Here is a 20,192-nt window from a genome sequence, read left to right as displayed (position 1 = left end):
CGGGGGCGGGGGGGGCACAGATAGGGGAGCCTAGGGGTCAGAATGGGGGCGTGGGGTGGGGCAACGAGGTACCCCTGGGAGGGGAGGAGGCACAGGGAACATCCCGCCGTCCAACAGAAGCCCTGAGTGCCACAGAGGCCCCGCGGGGCCAACGCAGGGCGGCTCGCGGCGCCCGCGGAGGGGACCCCTTCAGGCCTCCCCCAGAACAGCCACTTGCAGAAGCGGAGGCGGCGCTCGGAGCCCCGGGGTTGCCCGGCGGCGCTGCAGCAGTGCGGAGAGCAGCTCGACTTCGGCACGGCCGCCTCTTCCTCGGGGCGCGGGGTGATGACGGCACGGCTGGCGCCGCTCGGGCAACGAGCACAGGCGCAGGCGCGCTGACGCGCTGTTGCTATGCCGACGTCGTCACGCATGCGCTGTCGCCGTGGTGGCAGTTTCGAGTGCGCGCAGAGAGGGGGGAAGGCGCGCTGTCGCCATGGCAACGCGGCCTGTACACGCAGGGCCTGAAGCCTGAGTGGGCCTCGGGGGCGGTGGGGGGCAAAGAAGCCGGGGGGGAACGGAGAGCCCTCGGGGATCTCCTGGTGAGGTGTGGGGGGGCTTAGGGGGGAGGGCAAAGCTCCGGGTGTGCTCAGTGGTATCCAGGGTGGTCGAGCGCCCACCTACTTCTTCCCCATTTGTTCACCATCAGCTTCATCACTGAAACCTCTGACTCACTTCCATCCGCTCTTCCCCGGTTTGCAAGATTTCCATTGCTTGTTAGGCCAGGGGGTGCCACTTTCTAAAAACAATGCATGTGGAACGTGAGGAAAATGCCCGTGTCCCGTTTTGAGGCAAAAGACACAAGAATTCTGTTGCGAATGCAGTCCTTATTGTGAGGCAAAATCACCAAGTGTAAAATTATTGAGGAAAAACAAGACTCTTCACCCAGTAAAGCTGAAATGGACAGTTTTACAACTGTAGCTTGTGGATTCCTTTTGCTAAACTAATAAATTGGTTCTTAAACTAATGTGCTAATTGCTATTGGTCAGCAAACATAGGTTGCTATGTTGAGCTGAACGTGTGCAGCCTTCAGTGGATTCTTACCCTCTTTTTCACACTCCTTTATAACCCTTCTAATTCTTTCAGGACCAGAATTTGTCTTCTCTCTTTCTTTCAGGTAACCGAGGAGGAAAGACTATTCTCGCTTCCAATGTCCCTGTCTTTTCTCCTTCGCAGGTAACACTTTGTTTTCTATAAGAGTCTCTGGCCCACAGCTCGCTCTCTCTCTCTTACTCTCTCCCCCTCTTAGAGAGTGCTGATTCTGAGGTTTGGGGGGAGGGGCGGGGGGCACAGTGCAGAGGATGTGTTCTCATGCCCGCAGCATCTACTTTGGCTAGAGCAGATCACAGACTTAGAAAGATATTATATTTCTGACTCACCGCTTTTCCTTACCCCTTTTGCCGTTTTTTTTTTTTTGGTTTTTGTTTTTTTTTTTTTTTTGTGTGTGTGTGTGTGTGTGTGTGTTTTTTTTTTTCCTCCACAATTCCACTATTCACTTTTGGTACCTCCATTACACTTCCATTGTACCATCAATAATCAAGCAATACCTTTCTTCACTTCCCACTAACACCCAGCACTTGGTCTCACAATTAGGATACTTAATTATAAAAACTGGTCCCAGAACTTCATTTATGATCCTGGTTTCTTACTCCGTATTCCCCCTGGCTCGCCAGCAAAGACTCTTCAGTGAGCCAAAACACAGCCCAGGGGGTCTTCTAGATATTTCTTAGACACCCCTTGTACCGTAACAGCTTCTTAGATAGCACTTTCACAAGTGTGAAATTTAACAGTCACAAAGACAGAGACAGCAACCAGTACAGTTTATCCTCGGGATCCTTCCTCTCTCCACCTCTCCCCAGGGCCCAACCTTCCTTCTGTGTTCCATTCCTACTCTTGCATAGCTGCCCACCTAATCGTGCCTCTTTCTTGTCCAGTAAACAACTTATCCATGATAAACATCACTTCCACCCATGAGTAGAAATCAGGCCCTGAGAATCAATCTCTGCTTCTCTTTGTGGATCTTCCCTTTTTGATAGCTAATTCCTCCTTTTCCATCTCTAAAGCAGGAAACACATTCTATTCCTACACTAACTACTGTGCCTGGCAGCATCCCTCCTCGCCTTGGTCATTTTTGTAGGATGTCCGTGGCACATCTGACGTCGCGGTCAGAGATAAGTCACGGGAGGAGGACGTATATAATCTCGCTCCCAGGCTGGAGTTTTCTCTCTCTCTTGGACTCTCGGGGAGTGGGAAGCATTCCAGTCGTGTCACCTAGAGTTCACAGTAGGCCTCTCGGTTTTCTGGGGACTCTCTCTCTCTCTCTGTTTTGTTTGATTTATTAGCCTCAATCATATTGTATTATATTGTGTTATCTTGTATTCCAATATCATATTTAGTAAAATAAATTTTCCTCCTTAGATTGCTGCCGCTGTTCTTTTTCCCATTCCCCTTTCCCTTCTTCTCTGGGCTGGGGGCCCTACAGGGCGGCTGCCCCCTGTCACGGGCAAAGGTAAATCTAGGTAACCCGTGACACTCACTAAGCTGGCAATACCTTGCTTGATGCACTCCAGGGGACCATTGGCCTTCCTGGCTGCTTGGGCTCACTGTTGACTCATGTTCAATCTGATGTTGACCAGGACCCCCAATCCTATTCAGTCAGACCGCTCTCCAGTGTCCCATATCCAGTCAGTGTGTATGTCCAGGGTTGCCCCTACCCAGGTGCACAATCAGGCACTTGTTATACTTTCTGCACTTGGTGCTTAGTACCAACTGGTACCCAGTTCTCTGACTTGTCCACATATCTCTGCAAGTCCTCTCCACCCTCAGTGGAAGCAACAGCACCTCCTCATCTGGTATCAGCAGCAAACTTGCTCAGAACATCTTCTAGTCCTGCATGCAAGTCATCCGCAAAAACATGAAAGAGAAGCAGCCCTAAAATGGAGCCCTGGGGAACCCTGACAGTGACCATCTACCAGCCCAATGGAACCTGTTGACTCTAATCATTTGGACCTCACCTATTGGCCAACTGCTCAACCACCACATTCTGTTTCTGTCTATCCGTATGCAGGACATTCTGCCCAGAAGGGTGCAGTCAGAAACAGTTTCAAAAGCTCTACTGAAATCATCAAGGATAACATCAACTGGCTTCCCATGGTCAGCTAAATGGATAACCTTGTGATAAAAGGAGCCAGGGAGCTGAACCCCAAACGAGCAGGGTGAGAAAGAGTCCCCTACAGATGATAAGGCCAGGCATATCACGCCATTCTCCTGGTGGGAAGTCAAAGTGGCCAACTCTTTCCAGAAATTAGATGCCACATGGTTGAGCAGAAGTGAAAGAAGCAAGGACAGGCACTGTAGAGGTCTTACCCTAGAGTGCTTGAAAGAGTGTATTTCAGGATTTAACAAATCTAGTCTTGAATTGAAACGTCTTTGTCTGGAGTATACGACTCCCTGGCTGTCCAGTCTGGTCTGATTCAGCAAACACAATGACAATGCACAGCGCCAGCGAGTCACTGCTATCCTTGCTAAGCCTATAACGACGACAATAAATGAAATGCAGATGTATCCTTCTATTCAGGCCAAAATATGGGGAAGTCTTGAACAGATCACAGATCTCCTTGATGTAATGCTGGACAGTTTCATCATCAAAACTAGTGCCACAGGGGACCACCCCCTACGTTCTGGATATTCACAGCCCAGGTACACAGAACAGACGCACACACCAAGTACCCATGACCCATATGTCTCGCATATGTGACCGACCCTGGTGCACGCAGGCACCAACCACCACTACGCCCCACCTGTGTCCGCGCCCTGGTGCATGCGGGCACTGCCCGCAATGCCGCAACCCATCGGGACCGGACTCGCTCTGCCTCCCAGTGCCCCGCAGCGCTCCGCACAGAGAGATTTCCAGATGAGGCATTTGCACTTCTGCTAGGCAACCACGATCTGTTAGTAAACTGATAGAGTAAAAGAGTAAATCTCAAAGTTAAAAGTCAGGTATGTGGGCCCATAACCAAGTAGGATGTGCAGTTATGATAAGGGAAGAACATCCTGCATACTAAAAGGAACATAGCCCAAGAAGCCGTCCAGAAACAGACTAGTTCAATCAAACATGATGGGGTAAAAAGGACGGAGTGAGGAAGACTTTGAGCCTTTGCAAGGAAGACGTCTGACTTCATCCCCACAACCTCCGGAGGAAGAACCCAGCTACAAACAGCCCATGTGCTGGAGGGAGGGGCAGAATGTAAGTGATTTCCTGGAAAATAATGAATATGTAGATGAATTCCAGGAAATCTGTTGAATATGTATCAGCTTGGCTTTCAAATGGGTAACACTTCTGTTTTCTGGTGTGCAAGAGAAGTGTGATCCCCTTTGCATTCAGTGCCTAATAAACGTATTCCTGCTTTATAACCTAATTCTGGGTTATAGAGTTTGATACTGCAACTCAAAGCCATGCTTCTGGAATCAGTCTGTCCACTGGTGAAAAATACATCTTACTCTGCCGCCTGCCAGGGTCAGCAGTCATCCTGCTCGGGAAGCTGCCCAGGGCGCTGCGGGGAGACGTGTGGGGGGAAGGAGCCCCCCGGCAGGGCTTGTGCTGCTACAGCTGCTGCCTGGGGCAGGGGGATCACAGCTCCACTGCACAACTGAATGTTGTAAGGGTGCTTTGCAAGAGGAGAGCCAAGGCAGGGATTTTCCATTTCCTGTTCTTAGGGAAGGAATAAGGATTGGAGGCAGAAATCTAAAAGGGGTGGTCAACTTTCAACACAGCTCTGAGACTCCCAAATATTTCTTCAGTAAGTCGCTTGTTTTGTGAACAGTCACACAGGTTGTGCTTTCAGCCTCACCTACCGAAATGGATACAGTCAGCTTAAGTTATAGTTGTTTTCTGCAGACATTAACAGTTCACTTGTCCTGTAAACAGGCTGATTTCTCTGAGACAAACTGAAGTGCACAGAGGCTGGTGCTGGGGTCTCGAAGAGCAGCTGGAGTAAAGAGGAAAATATCCAGGAGGCTGTGATGTGATTAGGAAATGAGAAGAAAGAAAGAGCTCCCTAATCTTCTATTCCTCATTCCTTTCAAGAGTCCCAAGGAGATCTGTAAGGGACTCGGCAGTGCTGTGGTTTAGAATTTGTTGGGTTAAAGCTATTTACTAAGACAGAGAAAAAGAAAAGGGTTATGCTTATGATTATGACATAGATCTATATCTCTATATATAAACACATGCTTACTTACGGTATATTCTCACATATATATAACGTATGCAGATGTAAAAATACATGCAAAGATGCTAATACATATGCATATCTGTTTGCAAGTCCAGGACATGTGGCAGGGGTTTTAACAGCCTCAAGGTTCACTGTAGGAACTGGAGTGGCTGTTGGGCTGTTGCAGGAGTTGGAGCAACTGCAGAACTCATTGCTAGAGCTGGAATCACCGCAGGACCTGTGACTGAAGTTGGAGCAGCCACTTGGCTCATTGGAGGGGTTGGAGCAACCACAGGGCTGTACATCCTGGCATATTGCACCTCCCTTGATAGGCATTTGTTTCATTTTCTTATTGCAGTACTTGGAACAGCTAGAGGACCTGTAGCAGGAGTGACTGCAGAGCTCATTATGAGGGGTGGAGTGACAGCAGGACCTGTCCCAGAGCTTGGAGTGACCGTAGGACATGTAGCACAAACTTGGAGCTGCTGCAGGTTCTGTGATGCAGTGTCATCGTCATTGGGTGTCACTTTTGGCAGCCAGCGTTGGGTGTCACCATCATGCAGAGGGGACAAAAGGTCCCCCCTGGGGACACTGCACTGAAGCTGGGAACACCATGACCAGCTCGAGGACTTCCCGGGGCAAATGGGGATACGGCATCACGGTGCCTCACCCCCATAGCTGGGGACATCCCCATGTTACTCTCAGAGTGTCGCATGCCAGAGTTGGTGACATACCCACACCACACGCCAGGGTTGAGGACACCCCCTCAGTGTCACACCATGAAGTCGGGGATACCTGTGTCACCCCTGTGGTGTCACAGCCCAAAGTTGGGGACACTCCTCAGGGCACCTCATCTGTGTCCACCCCCACAGACCACCATTGTTCCCATGGGGTGGGGGTGACAACCCTTACTTTTCTTATTAAGTTTTCTTTCTTGATAACGGCAGATTGGGGATGCCCCCGCCCGGCCCCCATATGTGAATAAAGGAAAGAGGAATAGTTGTGGGACTCCATGTGTCACAGCGGGAGGGAAATTTGGGGACAGAGGTCACTGCAGCATCCTGATCCTGTAGCCCCTATGGCCCCATAACCACTACAGCCCCATCTGATCAGCCATCCTATGTCCACATCTCATGACTTTATCCCATCCCGTATCCTGTTGTGTATCCATAGCCCATCCCATATCCATCATATCAGCCCCATAGCCATCTCAAACCCATCCTGTGTCTGTGTCCCCACATCCTATCCCCATCCTGTACCCCGTATCTATATCCATTCCAAATCCGTATTCCCACGTCCATCCCACGTCCATTCCATATATTTATCCAGTTGTAATCCCAACCCCATCCCATATCCATACCCCATCCCATATCCATCCCATATTCTTCCCATGTCGATCCCATATCCATTTCTGGAGTCCATCCCATACACGTCCCATTTTCTGATCTCCTTTTCATATCCTCGCACCCCAATCCCAATTTTCGCAATCCCACAGCCAACAATCCCAACCCGACGTTCCAAATCTCATTCCCAACCCCACCTCTCACCTGCCAATCCCAATCCCTCATCCCAATCCCACATCCCATCCCATCCCATTTCTTGCTAGAATAGCGCGCACCCCTAAACCCCTCCCCCACCGCCGCTCCGCCCCGCCCCCTGCCCACCCGCCTCCAACCAGGGGCCACGCGACGCCCCTGGCCCGGCCTCTCATTGGTCAACGGCAGCGCCGCCGGCTCCGATTGGCTGAGCCGCAGCAGGCGGGAGCAGCCGTTGACAGCCGGCTCGAGGCCGCCCGGCTCTCACCTCAGACAGCGGCGCTGCCGCAGCCGGGGCCGCCCTTCACGGCAGCGCCGCTGCAGCCGCTGCGGGCCGGAGCCGTCCGGCTGGGATCTGTCCCTGCCTGGCTGTGGCCACATCAAAGTGCTGGGAGGCTTCCCCAGCTCCATGCCATGCACACCATGTCCTGCACCCCTGTGGCCTTCCCCACCCTCTCTCACATCACCTGCTCCAAAGTCCTAAAGGATGGAGCTCCTCACGCTGCCAAGCAGCCCCAGTACCCTCCCTCTGCTCTCTCTCTGCTCCTCCATACAATTCCTCCCAAACCTGTTACACTTTGATCCACCTCTGCTTGGACACAGTGTGACCACATCACCCTCCTTTTAGCTGCTCTCTTACTGCAGCCACTTGGCCCTCCTTTGGGTCTGCTTTAGGCCTCTTGCATCGATACCCCAACCCCATTATCCAAAGCAAAGTTCGCATAACCCCTCCCACGGACACCTCTAATCTCCTGATGACCAATGAAGCCCTCTGATGACCAGTGACTCCCCTCCTTGATTAATGGAGCCTTGTGATGTTCAATGAACATCTCTGACAACCAGTGGAGTCAGTGGAGCCCTCCGACAACCAACAAAGCCTTCAGATGACCGCAGTCATTTTCTCTGGACACACTCCAGGGTTGTGATGTCTTCCTTGCAGTGAGGGGTCCAAAAGTGGACACATCTGGGAGGTGCAGCCTCACCAGATCTGAGTACAAGGGGACAATCACGGCCCCGTTCCTGCTGCCAATGCTGTTTCTGATACAAGCCAGGATGCTGTTGGGCTTCTTGGCTTGCTGGGCACATCACTGGCTCAAGTTCAGCTGAGCATCGATCAATGCCCCCAGGTCCAGTTCCTCTACACAGCCTTCCAGCCGCTCTGCCCCACGCCTGAAGCTTTGCCTGGGGATGCTGTGGCCAAAGTGCTGGACCCGGCTCTTGGTCTTGTTGAACCTCATCCCAATGAGTTCAACCCAGCCATCCAGCCTGTCCAGATCATTATGTGCTTACCATGGTGGAGGCAACCGCTGGGCAGCTTGAAACATATGCAGTACCCCATCATGCAGCACTGCCCTCTAAACACCATATTAGGTCTCAAGAAAAAAGTCCTGTGGCTGCGTGGCACCCCAGAAAGAACTGAGTCAGATAATGGGGCTCTGATTACTAGTTCTGCCCTCTGGTGCCCAGTGAAGAAACACCCAGATCACTGACCAGGATGCTATCTGTGATCAAGCAGCTTTGATTGGCAATTGCAATGGCAGGTCCCCTGCAAGCAGGAGAGCATGCAGAAAGCAGCGTTGCATCTTTTAGGCCGTGTTACTCCACGCTGATCTCCTTCTGCCCCGGTTCCTCATTGGCTGAGTACTTCAGGCTCACAATCATCCCGACTCCCCACTGAACATACTGGATCCCCCTTCCCTTCCCTTCCCTTCCCTTCCCTTCCCTTCCCTTCCCTTCCCTTCCCTTCCCTTCCCTTCCCTTCCCTTCCCTTCCCTTCCCTTCCCTTCCCTTCCCTTCCCTTCCCTTCCCTTCCCTTCCCTTCCCTTCCCTTCCCTTCCCTTCCCTTCCCTTCCCTTCCCTTCCCTTCCCTTCCACACCTTCCCACACCATCCCTTCCCTTCTTTCCTTGTGGAGAGTGTTTATGCAGAATGGCTTCATGAGAAAGGACATGATGAAACACCACTAGTTAAATTGTAAGAGAAGGTACGTGACTGGAGGCAGCAGCTGAGGAGAAATCAGGATGTGAAAGACAGGATATGTAGCTAAAGACAGAATATGTATCTAGAGGCAAGGACGGCCTAAGGGAAAAGCAAGATGTGTAGCAATGTATGGACATAGCTGTGAAGAAAAGTAACTATAAAGCTAACCACAAAGGTCAGATGAAGTAAAGTCTAATTCACCAATCCTGAGCTTAACTTTTGCAATATGCATGAACTTATTACTGATTGTATAAATGAGATGCTGTAACACCTAATAAACGAGGATTGTTGACCATAATAGCATGAGACTTCTCTCCCGTGGTTACTTCCAACACTTCCTCTCCCATTTTCTCCCCTCAATTCCTTCCCTTCCCGTCCCTTTTCCATAACACAGTGCAAAGGAAGCCCTCCACGGCCAAATTCCAGCCTGCCAGGTGCCCTGCCAGGCCAAAAGGCAATAGGCCAGTCCAGGGGCTTGGAAAGGCAGAACAAGGGAGAGGTTAGGAATAGTGTAGGGTAAGGGTTAGGGATAGGGATAGGGATAGGGATAGGGATAGGGATAGGTATAGGGATAGGGTTAGGGTTAGGGTTAGGGTGAGGGTTAGGGTGAGGGTGAGGGTTAGGGGGGATGTTCATTGTATACCACAAGGGAATTTGATGCTAGGGCAGTGCAATCGGTAACTCTGTGTATATATATGTATACAGACCAGTGTGCATATTGTGTTTTTATGATTGTTTATTTGTATTTAGATGTTTATATTAAGTATGATGTTGTGATGTAGAATAGCAAGAGAATACAATATTCTATAGATAATAGAATATAGATGTATAATAGATATAGTTATATATTACATATATATTAATAGATAGATATAATAGATATAGATATATAATAGTATAGATGTAGCAATAATATTGCTATAGAATAGCAATATTACTAAGCCATGACATTTTTTATCCCTTGCCTCAAACACTTCCAGCTATAGGGTTTTGCTCCTAAAGAGGCAAGGGGTCTTGGAAGAGTCCTCGCTCTCTCTCCTTGTTCCTTTGCTTTTCTTCAGGGAGGTGGCATGCAGGAATGACACAAATGGGTCTCAGTGGCACAGATGGAACTCAGCAGCTGTTTCGCAGCCTCCAGTGGAGCTCTGACTGTCCTGGACACCCCACGCCCGCATCAGCGTGGGTAGGGTGTGCCCTTCCTGCGGGGTGGGTCTTTGGTCTTTGGAGACTGACCCCTGGGAGACCCCGTTCCTTCCTTTATGGCTGGCAGGAACTCAGATCTGACAACGGGCGGCTCCTCGGGCAGGCTGGGCTCGCCACGAGATGTTTCTGCTGCCATCTTTTCAGTGGGAGACCCCTTTTTTTCCCTTATGGGTGGCAGCAATACAGATCTGTTGGGGGTGGACTCCTTGGGACGGCTGGTCTCACCACAAGAAGGTGCTGCTGCCATTTCCTTTGGTTGCTCCTGTGCCTCCCTGATCTTCTTAACCCTCTTCCTGAGAAGTCTCACTGAGTCGCATGCCCGAAGCGCCAGCATGTTTGGTTTGTCTGGGGACTCTAAGGATAGGCTGGATGAGGCCCTTGAGCAAGATGGTTGCTCTTGGCTGCATGAGGCCTCACGCTGGGCTTCCTCTGCTCCTCCTTCTTCATCGAGGAACTTGACACGTCTTGTTCGGGCCAGGTTTTCTTGGCTCTCTGTTCCCTCTAGGCCCTGCAGCTGGCAGCTCATCGGCTGCTCTGGGGCTACGGGCACTGCCCAGATGGGTGGCAGAACACTGAAAGGACAGAGCGGGAGGGGTCCGCCTGAGTGGCTGATGGCTTTGAAGCCACATCCCTCAAGCCTGAGCCAGGAGCCTGGGCTGTAATGCAGCCTTCCCCACAGACAGCTGACCGGTTGCCCCGGGGCTCTCTGGTGATGTGGAGAGGGGCCAGCCCTGTGAACTGGGGGGCTCCTGACATCCCCATCCCGGCACTCCCGGGAGGCCACAAACAAGCAGCGACCCTTTGGAGTTAGGGAATGGGCTCTTGTTGGGTCACCCCCATGCACATCCCAGACCACAGCCTCCAGCCTCACCTGTTGGCAATGCTCTCCCTCCGCAGTGTGTTCTTTACTTTTTGAAACTGCTCTCTATCAACACTTGCAGTGCTGAGGCGCCTGATGTATGTTGGAGTGTTATCAAATCTCACTGCAGTAGGGAAGGAAGAGGAGATTCGCCGTCAAGCCTTTGGCTCGCTCACAAGCAGCACTCAACTCAGACCTCTTTCCCAGAACCCGCCCTGAAACCATCTCTGTCCCCACTCCTCCTCTCTGCAGTTCAGCTCTGTTTTGGGCTGCATGAGGGACGCTGGCTTTGGGAAAGAGGAGCTGGCTGGTGACAAGAAGGCGGCAGGGTGACTTTTGAGGTCCCTGTCCCTGCAGTGGGGGAGGGCAAGGCCTGAGATCCCCACATCCTCCTGCCATAGCCAGGGATGGGGGTACGTCACACCCAGCACCTTCCTTTTGGATAGGCCAACCATAACCTAAGGGGAAGAGGCCGTGCTGTGCCGGCAGGATGGTATGCTGCAAGTGAGAGCCCTGGGCTGATGGTCAGCAAGGGACTGCCCACCTCCAGTTGGTTGCTCATGCTGTGGAAAGGAGCTGGAAGCCACTTTACCTTTCTTGTTCCCAGTAAGAGGTGGCAAAGTCTCTTCTTCTGTTGACTTCTGTGCCCCAAACAAGCTCCCAGAGGATTTGCGGCATCGCATGGGCGGCAGTTTGGAGACTAACTCCATTTGGAACCTGTAAGCGAGGAGAAGGCAGTGAGCGGTGTGACGCAGTGCAACAGCAATCCTTGCTGCTCTCTCTGCTTGCCTGCTCGCAAGCACGTTTTCATGCTGCATGAAGGCTTTCTAAAGCCGTTAGCAGGGTCACTTGGGATAGGAGGAGGGGAAACAGTTTCAGGCGGAAAGAGGGAAGACTGGCTTTGGATGGGAGGAAGAAGGTTTTAGCTGGAGGGTGGTGAGGCACTGGGATGTCTTGCCCAGAGAGGTGCTGGGTGCCCGGACAGGCATTCAAGGCCTGGCTGGACCAGGCTCAGAGCAACCTCATTTGGAGGTAGGTGTCCCTGTTCCCCGCAGGGCAGTGGGACCGGGTGCCCTTTTAGGGTTCCTGCCTGCTCCAATCGTTCTGTGATTCTCTGGCACATCCTCCTGGGCAGGACACTGATGGACACGAGGCACAAGCGCTACGGAATGAGAGCTGAGTAGCTGCATCAAGCAGCAGAAAAATACTCACTTGGGTAAGACCACAAGGCATTTTGAGAACACCAGGGAAGCCACCGGTGTCACACGGGACACCCCCATGTCCAGCAGCGAAGGGGCCTGCAGGGGAGGAACAGGGAGGTTGTGGGACATCTTGGTCACAGCTGAGGCACAGGGAACACGAGGAGCCCGAGGCAGGGAGAGCTGCCAGCACCGCAGCACCTGCACGGCTCAGATCACGGCTCAGGCCCAGGTCCTAGTGGGCCATGTGTGAGCTCCTCAAGGCTCACAGGACTGCCCGGACCACGGAGAAACCTATGGCTCACCATGCGAACGGCTCTCCTGAAGTTCGCTTTCCCTGACAGCTTCTCGAGGAAGTCATGATAGAACTTCATTTGGAAGGTCAGCCCGTCAATGAGGAGCACTCCGACGTCCTTCAGGACCACGGCCACGTACTCCCCATTCCGCAGGCAGCTGGAGAGCAGCGATACGGTGCTTTGGATGCACTTCCGCACTGTCTGCCAGCTCACAGAGGCATCTGCAGCCACCTGGCTGCACTGCAGGGGCTCCACCTTCCTGTCGACTGAGAAAATACCAGGGACGGGGTTGATGATACGGTTGCTGTTCCACAGCTGCTTCCCTAGAACTAAGGGACATCATCCATAACGGCCCCGCGTTTGGATGGGCTCCTGCAAGGGGGAGGTGTGCTTCTGAGAAGGGATGTGGTGGCCCTGTTTGCCCTGTCCATGAAGCCAGCAAGGGTTTAATCCCCCCTCCTACCTGGCAGGGACCCCCTGCAGGACTTGAGGTGGTGCACAGCTATGAGGTTGCTGGCCAGGTGAAACACGGGCCAGCACAGGGTCACGGTCCTGTCCTGCATCCTGATCTCCCTGGAGATGATGTCAAAGGAGCCGAAGGTGGGAATCCAGACCCCCTGCGAGTGGAGGAGGAAGAAAGGGTGGACGCATTATGGGCTGGCTGGAGGAAGAGCTGGAGGTGGTCCTGTGCGGGGGCAGAGCTCAGGAGCCCCCTCCTGCTGTTCAGAGGCACAAGCCAGGGCAGCGGGGACGGCTTTGGGGCTGCACAGCCCTCTCCTTCCCCTCTCCCTCCCTCTCAAACGCAGCTCAGCGGGGAAACGTGGGGTGAGCTTCCTGCCGTGTGTGCAGGGGAAGACGCAGAGGAAGTCCAGGCTGAGCCGGACAGGGCGAGGAGGAACCTGGCAGCCAACAAACGCACCTTGTGCACCAGGAGCTGCTTGTGTACGAAGGCGGCCACCGCATCCCAGACGGCAACTCGCTCTGCAGATGAAAGGAAAAGCAGGTCACACTCTGCATCTGCCGCTTCCTGGCACCCCTCTCCCACTGCTGGGCAGGAGGGAGGTGGCAGATGGAAAGTGTCATCTCCATCCCAAGACTGGCTGCAGCACCGCTCCCGTGGTGGCTGTGGGTCCGTGTACCTTCAGTATTACTACATGTTTGTCCAGAGGCATGGCCCACCCTGGGGCCGTTCTTGCTCATTCTGGGTTGCTCCTTCTTGGCACCGGCCATGCTGGAGCTCATCCTTCAGATGCGTCTGCTCTGTACCAGATGCTCCTTCAGGATGCAGGACCCTCCTCGGTGCTCTGCCTTCACCCCCCTCCCGGGTGGCCGTGTCACAAACGGCACCACGGCAACGCGGTGACATCACGGCCAGCTGCCCATTATGATGCTGGCACTGCTGCCTGCCCCACCTGGCAGTGCTGACCCATCTCTGCTTTCTCCCTCTCCTGGAGCTGTGAGTTGAGGGGTGACCCTGGGGCGAGGATGGGGCTGGGATGTGTTGCTGTTCTCTCAGTTCCCTGGTCCTTGGGGCACCATTCGGGCCTTAAGGCTGCTGTTGGGCACCCTCCTGATATTGGCGAGCAATGGGCAGGGGAAGGAGGCAATGGGGGGCAGTTGGGGCTGAGCAGGTTACAGGACCGTGACTTGGCCACGTTGTTCTAGTGCTCACAATGGGTCCCTGCACCACAGGGTACTTGGGGGACCCTGGGTGCCTCCGCAGCCCTGAGGACCGGGCATCAGGGGCTGGGAATTAATTGATGGCATGGAGGGGACTGTCCGTGGCCTGTTCCAGCAGGACCTGGGCACTGTCACCTCCAGCCCTTCCCTTGCGCTCTATGGGGTCGTGCAGAGGAACGGATCTGGAGGGGGCAGGCTCAGAGTGCCCTATGGATGGCCCAGAGTCACCATGCAGCTGGGACAGGGGCTGTGGCTTCCGTCCCCAGGGGACCCACGTCCTGCCCCGGGTCTCTTGGCTGCTGCCAGTCCTTCTCCTGCCCTGAGTCCCTGGGGACAAACCCTGCAGGGACAAGGCTCCTCCTTGCCAGTGCTGCCCTCTGACATCCTCTGATGCCCAGTGAAGACCCTGATGATCAGTGACATCCCATGATGATCAATAAATCCCTCAGCAAAGCTACACGCTGTGTGTCTGTGTCCTTGTTCTCATGCTCAGCAGGGACTGCTGGGATCGGTCCCTGCCTGGCTGTGGCCACATCAAAGTGCTGGGAGGCTTCCCCAGCTCCATGCCATGCACACCATGTCCTGCACCCCTGTGGCCTTCCCCACCCTCTCTCACATCACCTGCTCCAAAGTCCTAAAGGATGGAGCTCCTCACGCTGCCAAGCAGCCCCAGTACCCTCCCTCTGCTCTCTCTCTGCTCCTCCATACAATTCCTCCCAAACCTGTTACACTTTGATCCACCTCTGCTTGGACACAGTGTGACCACATCACCCTCCTTTTAGCTGCTCTCTTACTGCAGCCACTTGGCCCTCCTTTGGGTCTGCTTTAGGCCTCTTGCATCGATACCCCAACCCCATTATCCAAAGCAAAGTTCGCATAACCCCTCCCACGGACACCTCTAATCTCCTGATGACCAATGAAGCCCTCTGATGACCAGTGACTCCCCTCCTTGATTAATGGAGCCTTGTGATGTTCAATGAACATCTCTGACAACCAGTGGAGTCAGTGGAGCCCTCCGACAACCAACAAAGCCTTCAGATGACTGCAGTCACCTTCTGATGGCAAAACAAGCCCTCTGATGGGCAGCAGCTTGCTGCTTTCTGTGCATAGAAGGGAAGGGTGGGAAAGGGAGATGTTGACATCACCTTGGTAGACAGCAGTTTGCTCATCGTAGCAATGTTTGTTCCTGATTTGATCAGAGAACCTCGAGAGGAGTGTGGCTGCTTCTGACATTCCTGTGAGACTCTGCTGTGGTTGAAGAGATGAGGCAGGTGATGAACTGCAGACAAAGCCATACTGCCTGATGTTGCTGTTGTTCAGGTAGTACAAAGCATTCAAATGGCTGCCCGTCTCCAAATGATGCACGATAGAAAGCTGCAGCCACACCGTCAATCAACTGTGATGATGCCTGTGTATCCTGAGACGACGACTCTTTTAATCAGGGGGCTTCCAGAATCTCTGAAACCCGTAGGCATACAACTGCAATGGAAGATACAGGCTGTGTCCCAGGGAGAAAGAACCTGGGCAGCGTTAGAAGGAACTGTAACATCCAACCATCTGCAGTCAGGATACAAAGTATGGACATGGGGGGAGGTTGCCTAAGAGTTAATTAACTGTGGCAGAAAATACGGGCTGGTGATTTCTTCCACCAGTAAGTGTGAGCCAAGGGGAGTGAGGCTTGCAGCAGTCAGCCTTGCCCCTGGGCCACCCAGCCCAAAGCTCAATGGGGCTGGAAAGGGTCTCACTGGCAGTCATTGCCAGTAAGTACAGGTAGGCAAAATATTGATCATAAATGTAATTGTCTCTGGACACTGGGCTGTCAAGAGGGCGTTCCCCGAGATTTGATGGGTGGATTACCCACAGTCAGGTTAGAGAAATCAGTTAACTGGTGGCCAGAACAAGAGCTCAAAAAGCTCAAGAAAAGCTGATGCATTCGCCCCCCTCCAGCGCAAGGTAGGCAGGAGGCGGGGGAGGGCAGTGAAGGGTGGATGTATTAGAAAGCTTACAACAAAAGGAGAAGATCCTCGATTTAACATCTTCTGTCCCAAGGCCTCACCCACCACCCTTGCCATTTGCCCCTGTGAGTCACCATCCAGTTGCTGATAAACCAGGGAAACACTTCTCTCCCTGGCCAGCCTGTGTCGACTCACCCAGCTATCCTGAGGCCAGTGTCCCTAACCTTAGTGGAACCTCTTAATAAATACACTTGGAAGGCTAAGGGTGCCCGGGAAAAGGAATATAGAATTAACACTTGCTCAATTATTCCCTCATTTTAACCATATTAACAAAGCCCCCAAAAGGCAAGTTGGGGTCTTGTTTTATTTTACAGAGGATCCCCGTGTGACCTCGACTTAGCACAGAATGGCTGAGAGCTGCCTTTACCCATATGTGTTCTGTGAGAGAAAAACCGAAGATGTGACTGTGCCGGAATACTGAATACCTCTGTGTTACATCTTTTGGTTGCAATAGTCTTGGCTTGTTGTGGTTGTGGGTTGTGACTGATATCAGCCCTTGGATCTGCTCAACTCCACAATTGGGCTCAGGGTGTTTTCAGCTCATCCTGTCTTTCTGGTGCTCCCTGCACAGTGGCACCATCCCTTCTGAGCCCTTCTGTCACCCCTTTTGGTCAAACTGGTGATGATTTGCATGGAACTCCTCCACGGTGCTTCCAAATTCCTAACACACTGGGAAATGAGCCAAGGGACCCACCTGATATCTGTTAGATGTGCTCACAAAAGAAATCCTTCCTAGAGCCCTTTGCACCGATGCTGTTCTGTGTCACATCTGTCCAGGAGCTGCATCCAAAAGGTGGCTGTTGGAAATGGTCTGAGTGTTGACAAGAGATGTGTGTGTTTGTGGGATTACCCCCCTTATGGTTCTTACTCTGGGGTATCCTACACACTGCCCCGTGAGAAGTTCAGCAGACCACCACAGTATTTGAACTTCCAAACCAGCATTTGGGTCTCTCAGCATCTGAATTGCTTTGGAAATGCTCAAGTGGAAAGTTCTCGAGACACTGAATCACCTTTGAGAACATTGCATGGTGTCACTGATGTCTATGTCCGTGACAGGGGGGCAGTAGGCCCGTAGGCTCCCCCAGCCCCTGACAAGTGGGAAGGGAAAAAGGGAAAGGGAAAGAGATGGGAGCTGGGCTCAGGGAAACAAACAGAGAAGCGGCAATGATCTAAGGAGGAAAACTTATTTTACTAATTACAATCTAATTGAAATTGAGGCTAATAAATCAAGTAAAATAAAAGAGAAAGAGAGAGGTTTCACACTCGCTGCCAGGCACTGAGAGAGAGAGAGCTAGCGTCACTTCCGTGACGTGTTTCCCTCTCTGACCATGAGGTCCTCTGGGACATGTAGTTTTTCTTCTCTGTGCTCCACATGATGTTATGATGTGGCATAAGAACAGCAAAGATGACAAAACCATGACAAGGACTAGAAGATGTTCTGAGCAAGTTTGCTGATGATACCAGATTAGGAGGTGCTGTTGCCCCCACGGAGGGTGGAGAGGACTTGCAGAGAGATGTGGACAAATCAGAGAAGTGGGTACAAGTTGGTGCATAAAGCATAACCAAAACAAAATGTGCCTGATTGTGCACCTGGGTAGGGGCAACCCTGGACATACACACTAACTGGATATGGGACACTGGAGAGAAGACTGACTGAAAAGGATTGGGGGTCCTGGTCAGCATCAAACTGAACATGAGTCAGCGGTGTGCCCAGGCAGCCAGGAAGGCCGACAGTCCACTGGAGTGCATCAAGCAAAGTACTGACAGCTGGGTGAGGGAAAGGATTGTCCCTGTCTGCTCTGCATTGCTACAGCCTCACCTGGAGCACTGGGAGCACTGTAGAGCAGAAAGGACATCAAACTATGGGAGGATGTGCAAAGGATGGCACTGGAACCAAGAGATCTGAAGTTCAGAGCTTCATTGGGATTGACTACGTGTTCAGATTGGGCCCTTCTCCCATCCCACATCCTGCAATGAGACACAGGGCACACCTAAGGCATGAACCTCACAGTGTCCTTGCACCCCATGCAGAGCCTGGGATCTTCTGTCCCTGTGTCTTTCATTTAACACCATACAATTCTCCTTCTCCTGCCCCAGGAAGGGCCCCGAGCCAACATGAGGGACAGGATCTCCCTGCCAGGGGTCTGGGAATCAAGTCATGTCCTGTCTGCTTCCTAAGACAAAGGAGGGGTTTCTTAGCATCAGAGCCACCATGCCAGTGCCTTTGCCTGCCTGTAGTCATGGCTTCCAATTATCTGCTCTAACAGGTCCCTTGGGAATCTTGCTTACTAATGGCCCTCATTGGGCCCATTAATACTCCAAGAAACTGTTACTTCTGCCTTTGTCTTGTTGAGCACTTTGTGCAGACTTCTCTCTGCACTGGAGGCTGATGGACTCAGCAGCAAATGCCCCCTGGGGCCTCTTACCACCTAAGGAGCCCTCCTGTGCCTTGTGCCTTCCTGTCATCCTCTTTGGGTTTTCAGAACTTGTTCAGCAAAGTGGAGAGGTATCTGGAGAGATCTTAAAGAGGAAGAATCCAGCAGACATTTATTGTCTATTTATTTATAGGTGGGTTTAAACAAGTTGTTAAAGCAGCACTGTGCAACTGATATCAATCCAGGATATTCCCAATGAGTTCTATTCTGTTACTGTGTGGACAAACGTCCTTCTCAACCTCCCCACCCCATTTCTACTCACACTGGCCCCCTGGGACTAGCATCTCTTTTCCTGACATCACTCTTCTCCTCTGCATTCATCCGCTCAGTGTTAAACCTGCTTTGCACCAACTCCCACTGGCTTTCCACAGAGAACCGGCTGCACACGGAAAAGGAAAGATTTCTCTCTTTTTTTTGGCCTACAAACAGAAGGAAAGGTGGTGCAATGTAAACAGCTGAACAGTAAAACACAGTGATCAACTGCTTGCCATGTCCAAGCTGCTTCTATTGAGGTTTGTCTTTCACAGGGAATATTTGTAGAAGAAATGAGTGAGACGCAGATAGGAAGGGATAGATAGAATCACAGTGAAGGATTTGACAACAGAGTCCATCAGACACTGGAGAGATGGAGCAAATTCCAGTAATCTCCCTGAATGTCAGAAAACAGCCAGATAGTTGGGAGGTATCAACTTAAAATTGAAAAGGACTTGTGAGTATTTCACACATTGGGAATGGTTAACACATTTTCATTGATTTCTATCTTTGTCTTCAAATGTTTTTTTCACTTTTACCGACATTAATGAACATCTTTCAAACTTCCTGCTTCAAAAAATAAAAAGAGAAAGAGAAAGAGAAAGAAAAAGGGAAAGAAAAAGGGAATGAAAACAAAAAAGAAAACGAAAAAGGAAAAGGAAAAGGAAAAGGAAAAGAAGAAAAAAAAAAGAAAAAGAAAAAGGGAAAAAAAAGAAACAAAAAAAGTAAGAAAAAGGAAAAGAAAAAGTGAAAGAAAAAGAAAAAGGAGAAGAAAAAGAAATAGAAAAAGAAAGAAAAGGAAAATGAAAATGAAAAGAAAGGAAAGGAAAGGAAAGAAAAGGGAAGGAAAGGGAATCATAGAATTACCCAGTTTGGAAAAGACCTTGAAGAACATCAAGTCCAACCACAGCCTAACCATAAAGGGAAAAAAAAGGGAAGGGAAGAAGAAGGGAAGGGAAATGGAAAGGAAGAGAGAAAGGGGAAGGGAAAGGGAAAAGGAAAGGAAAAGAAGAAAAAAAAAAAAAAAAGAAAAAAAGAAAAAAGAAAGATCCATTTGTGTCTCGCACATGGCCTGGTGCCCGTTTTACCTTCACATTCCCCACCAGACCTTCCTTGCTGGTATGAAATCTAGCAGAGCACCTCTCCTCTTTGGTTCCTCCATGAAGCTCGAGAAGCTGCCATCTGTGCTCTCCAGGGATCTCCTGGATGGCACATGCCCTGCTGTGCTGTCCCTGCAGCAGATACTGGAGTGAAAAAGGCCCCCAAAGGGGACAAGGGCCGGACAACATCAGGCTCCCATCTGTCTGCAGAGGGCACCTTCCATTTGCTCTCCCTGATCAGGAAGCCTGGAACAGACACTGTTGGTCTCCTCTCTTTTCCATTTTCATCAGCTCTGACCTGGCTGCTCTGCCATCCCCAGGCAGAGCTCAGTGCACTCTCACAGAGGGCAGTCGCCCTTCCTTGTCTCTTCGCCCATCCATCCCTAAGACTCT

The 20,192-nt window shown here is 51.6% G+C and overlaps 1 long non-coding RNA gene and 1 pseudogene across 2 annotated transcripts in view; one reads left to right on the top strand and one right to left on the bottom strand.

Annotated features, from left to right (window-relative positions):
- The window catches only part of LOC146757656 (uncharacterized), a 594,671-nt gene that overhangs the window by 300,954 nt on the left and 273,525 nt on the right, over positions 1–20,192 (bottom strand). The gene's annotated exons all lie outside the window — the stretch shown is intronic.
- Positions 5,860–7,888, top strand: LOC146757663 (uncharacterized; annotated as a pseudogene). Its single transcript, XR_014936077.1, has 3 exons — positions 5,860–6,138; positions 6,234–7,258; positions 7,722–7,888. The product of XR_014936077.1 is annotated as an uncharacterized LOC146757663 (transcript).

Source organism: Coturnix japonica, chromosome 20 (genome assembly GCF_054131305.1).
Source record: "Coturnix japonica strain WE chromosome 20, WE-NBRP24, whole genome shotgun sequence".
In the NCBI taxonomy this organism is placed as follows: Eukaryota; Metazoa; Chordata; class Aves; order Galliformes; family Phasianidae; genus Coturnix; species Coturnix japonica.
Note: the sequence above shows the minus strand (reverse complement) of the source record. Positions and strands in the feature narration are given on the sequence as shown.